The sequence below is a fragment of the Oratosquilla oratoria genome, chromosome 11, assembly GCF_046742065.1.
Source record: "Oratosquilla oratoria isolate Oo_2021 chromosome 11, ASM4674206v1, whole genome shotgun sequence".
NCBI classification, from domain to species: domain Eukaryota; kingdom Metazoa; phylum Arthropoda; class Malacostraca; order Stomatopoda; family Squillidae; genus Oratosquilla; species Oratosquilla oratoria.
Window position 1 is genome coordinate 36,999,183 of NC_134787.1, and position 5,000 is coordinate 37,004,182.

At 36.6% G+C, this 5,000-nt stretch overlaps 1 protein-coding gene across 1 annotated transcript in view; it reads right to left on the bottom strand.

The window, feature by feature from the left end:
• LOC143030006 (glutamate receptor ionotropic, kainate 2-like) overlaps nt 1–5,000 on the bottom strand; it is a 20,633-nt gene that overhangs the window by 12,047 nt on the left and 3,586 nt on the right. The window lies entirely within an intron of this gene.

The following is a 5,000-nucleotide window of genomic DNA, read 5'->3' on the forward strand; positions in this document are numbered from 1 at the left end:
TTCTTCTTCTTCTTCTTATTCTTCTTTTTCTTCTTCTTCTTCTTCTTCTTCCTCACGTTCTTCTTCGCGTTTTTCTTCACGTTCTTCTTCGGGTTCTTCTTCGCATTCTTCTTCGCGTTCTTCTTCGCGTTCTTCTTCTTCGCGTTCTTCTTCGCGTTCTTCTTCGCGTTCTTCTTCCTCGCGTTCTTCGCGTTCTTCTTCGCGTTCTTCTTCGCATTCTACTTCGTGTTCTTCTTCGCGTTCTTCTTCGCGTTCTTCTTCGCGTTCTTCTTCTCGTTCTTCTACAAAGAATTACAAAGGATTACAAAGGCGGAGCATGCCGACAGGAGACCTTTTGGTCCATATCTAGGTCGGATGCGAAAAAAAATCATCATAATAATAAAATAATAAATAAAAACTATAATAATGTAAATAACAAATAAAATACATAAATAAATGCATAGGTATAGTTAAATAATAAACAAACAGGTAAATAGTAAATAATAATAAGTTAACATATAACTAATAATAAATGAAAGTCAGATAGACAAATGAAAACAAAACAAAAACAAATAATATAAAATAAATTATAATCATTACAGCATCTTGCTTAGGTGTTTATCTAAATGATTCTTAAAGCTTCGAACTGAACTACATTGCACTACCTGTGCAGGAAGTTTATTCCATTCATTAACTACACGGTTGTTTCTACCTACTTCCAAATTAAATCTATTTCCGGACAGTTTGAGACCATTGTTTCTTGTCTGATTCTCATTCAATGTGAAAATTTGGTCACTTTTAATGTTGTCAATTCCCTTTGGAATTTTAAAGACCTGTATCAAGTCACCTCTGAGTCTACGCTTTTTAGGGAAAACAGATTCATATGTTTTAGTCGATTTTCGTATGATTTATTTTTGATATTTGGAATAAGTTTTGTGGCTCACCGTTGTATTTTTTCCAGTCTGTCAATGTCTTTAATGAGATTCGGTGACCATACGGAAACAGCATATTCCAAATGTGGACGAACTAACGATTTATATAGTTTGTTAATGAGTGATGGACTTTTGAAATCAAAAGATCGCGCAATCAGTCCTAGAATCTTTATTGGTTTCTCAGAGGCTGAAATACACTGCTTAGATGATTTGAGGTCGTTAACTGATAATTACGCCGAGATCTTTTTCACTATCCACTTTTCTTAACGAATTTCCAAATAATTTGTAATCGTACTTACTTTTATTTTTACCTATGTGCATTACCTTGCATTTACTTGTGTTAAATTTCATTAGCCACTTTTCAGACCATTGCTGTAATTTATCTAAATCTTCTTGAATATCTAATTGATTTGAGTGATCATTTGCCACTCAGCACAGTTTTGTATCATCAGCAAATTTGGAAACAGTAGATTTCAGTCCATGGTCTATATCATTTATATATACTATGAATAGAAGTGGCCCAAGAACGGAACCCTGAGGAACTCCACTTGTAACATTTTTCCATCTAGAAGTTTTTCCATTTAAAACAACTCTCTGTTTTCGACCATTCTTCGCGTTCTTCTTCGTGCTAGGGATCCCGTGTTGGGGTTCCGCCCCGAGGCCGAGGCCGAAGGGGAAAACGAGGGATTAGAGCTCGGAAAGCTGCGGCCGTAGGCCGCTGTTTGCGCAGCCAAGGCCCCGGCGAAGCCCGCGGCTTGTATATATATATATATATATATATATATATATATATATATATATAGAGATTTATATAGAGATATATAAATATAAAGATATATACCACACAAGAAACCCACAGTCGGAGAAAATAAACTTCGAATGAAAGAAGATTCTATATTTCGGCTATGAACTGTAGCCCTCTTCAGACAAAATTCTTTCCTGAAGAGGGCTACAGTTGATAGCCGAAATATAGAATCTTCTTTCATTCGAAGTTTATTTTCTCCGACTGTGGGTTTCTTGTGTGTTATTTACAAATGTGCTTCTATATTTCTGGTTTATATATATATATATATATATATATATATGTATGTATATGTATATATATGTATATGTATATATATATATATATATGTTTATATATGTATATATATATACATATATATATGTATATATATATATATACATATATATACTATATCATATATACTATATATATATATATGTATATATATATATATGTTTGTGTAAATGTGTGCAAAGTAGAGAAAGAATGGTTCACTTCGGAGGCGGGTCTGATATGAAGATACAAAAGTAGGTGTGCAGTGAGGAGAAAGTTTGCTATTATAATCAATATTATGAGAAGCGTGATCTTTGGAGTTGTACAGCATATTTATGGATGAAGTGGTGAGATAATAACAGATAGTCAACAGTGGGGAATGAAAATGTAGAAAGGAGATGAGTTACAGATTTTTATTTAGCCCTTTCTTAGCGGGTGACACTTTTAATTTTTTGTAGCTTCCGCCAGGATAAGCTAATCAAGTCCGTGGCACTCCGTGGTGGGGCCAACGGTGAGTACTTGCAAGTAGTGGTCCTGCAAGACGGACATTAGATAAAGAATCACCTCCCCACCCATCCCTTGTAAGGCCAATGGGTGGGCATTTGTCAACAGCTGGGATCGCTTTTACGGTAAGAATCATCTGTATACAAAGGACGAGGTGCACTTGTCGCCCAGAGGATTTCGGCTCCTTGTTGAATCCCTTGAGTGAGAAATAGACATCCTGCAGGGTTTTTTTCGGGTAGATTAAGTGGGAATCGGGGGGAAGTATGGAATATAGTTTAGGCAATAGAAACAGCTCTGTGAGGGACTGTGTAAAGCATCATCAAATCAGGTGGAGGGAGGGTAAACTAAAAGTTTACTATACAAACAGTAGAAGAGTAATAAATAAAGTTTATTTACTACGAGGAAAAGCATGCGTAGAGAGATTTGATATTATAGCTATTACTGAATCCTGGATCAATATGGCTGATAGACATTTCCTTCCGGAAATCGAGGTAGAAGGATATACCGTAAGTATTTTCACAAGGACAGGGTTGGCAGGGTTGGGGAATGAGTATTACTTTCCGTTAGAAATGCAATAAACTGCATTATCAACAATTCGATCAAGGGAAAGGATAATATGGAATTTATTTGGGTGGAGATTATAGGCAAGAATAAGAAACTTATTATTGGCGTCCTATATAGACATCCTAACCTTAGTATTGAGCAGACTGATCCTCTGATTCATGAAATTTGCAGGGCGTCCCAGTATAAAAACATTGTGACCATGGGAGATTTTAATTATAGGAACATAGACTGAAAATTTTAGTAGGAGATCGGGAAGCGAATTTTTTTTAGATGTGGTGCAGGATAACTTCCTAAAACAAATGATTACTAATTCTACGAGGGGAGAGAATACTCTGGACTTACTCTTTACCAATAATGAGCACCTAACAAGTAACGTAAAAGTGGGAGATAGTCTAGGCTCTAACGATCATCAAAAAATAAGATTTAATATCATTTGGGAAGAATTAAAAAGTACGAATAACCTTCAAGTATCGGACTTCAGTGGAGCCAATTTTGACAAGATGAGAAACTATATGAGACATTTGATCACTTATGGGACCGATCCAAGGGGCTGTGACGGGGTCAGATATACGGTCAGTACGGACGTCATTAGCGCTTCTTTTATCTCTATAGAACAAAAAATGAAAGGATAGACCCAATTCAAAATGACGAAAATGTCATGATAGAATCGGAGGAAAAAATGAGTGAGGCGTTTAACAAATATTTTCTCTCGGTGTTTACTAAGGAGAGGTTAGATAAGGTACCTGACTGCGATCCGATTTTCAGTGGGGATGAAGAAAGTAGACTATCTAATATCAGCATTAGTAAGGTAGAAGTAGTCAAGCAGACGAAATTTTTCCGAGAGTGCTTAAAGAGTGTAAATTTGAAATCTGCGACCAGTTAACAGAAATATTTAATAAGTCGGTAGACACTGGTTTTGTGCCTATTGCTTGGAGGCAGGCAAACGTTGTTCCTGTTTTCAAAAAGGGAGATAAATCGTCTATATGCAACTACAGGCCAATCAGTTTGACATCAGTTATAGGTAAAATGCTTGAATCAATAATAGTTAATAGACTCAGAGAACACATCGAGAGACATAATTTGATTCGTGACACACAGCATGGTTTCTCCAAGGGTAAGTCATGTGTGACTAATCTTCTATCCTTTTACACTAAAGTATATAAGGCGTCAGATAACAATGATAGTTACGATGTTATTTACTTTGACTAGCAAAGCGTTTGACAAGATGCCCCACCAGAGATTACTAGATAAAATCAAAGCTCATGGCATAGGATGAAAATTGTTAGAATGGATTAGAGCTTGGATCAGTGACAAAAAACAGCGGATCACCATAAATGGTGTAAAATCCAAATGGGAGGGTGTTTCTAGTGGAGTCCCACAGGGATCGGTTTTTGGGTCCCTTATTGTTTATTATGTACTTAAAGACTTTGACAATGGGATTAATAGTGATGTTAGTAAGTTTGCGAACGACACTAAAACAGGACGCCAAATTAGGTCAGGAGACGACGCCGAGATTCTGCAAGACGATCTTAACAAATTGTTCACATGGTTGGTGAAATAGCAAATGAACTGCAATATCTCAAAGTGCAGCGTGTTAAACGTAGGGCTACACAACCCCGAAAATAGATATAGCTTAGATAACACGTTTTTAGAGAAAACTGTGTGCGAGAGAGACTTGAGAGTTCTAGTGAGTCCTGACCTTAAATACAGGAAACAGTGCATTAGCGCTAGGAATAAAGCTAACAGAGCATTAAGTTTCATTGCTAGGGAGGATACGAATAGAAGTGCAGAAGTAATTATCAAACTCTAGCTTTAGACCCATCCTTGGCTATGCGGTACATTTTTGGTCTCCGTCTTATAGAATGGACATCAATTCACTAGAATCAGTACAGAGGAGAATGGCCAAAATGGTACATGGGCTCAGAATTTTACCTTACGAAGAGAGGCTTAGGCACCTTAACTTA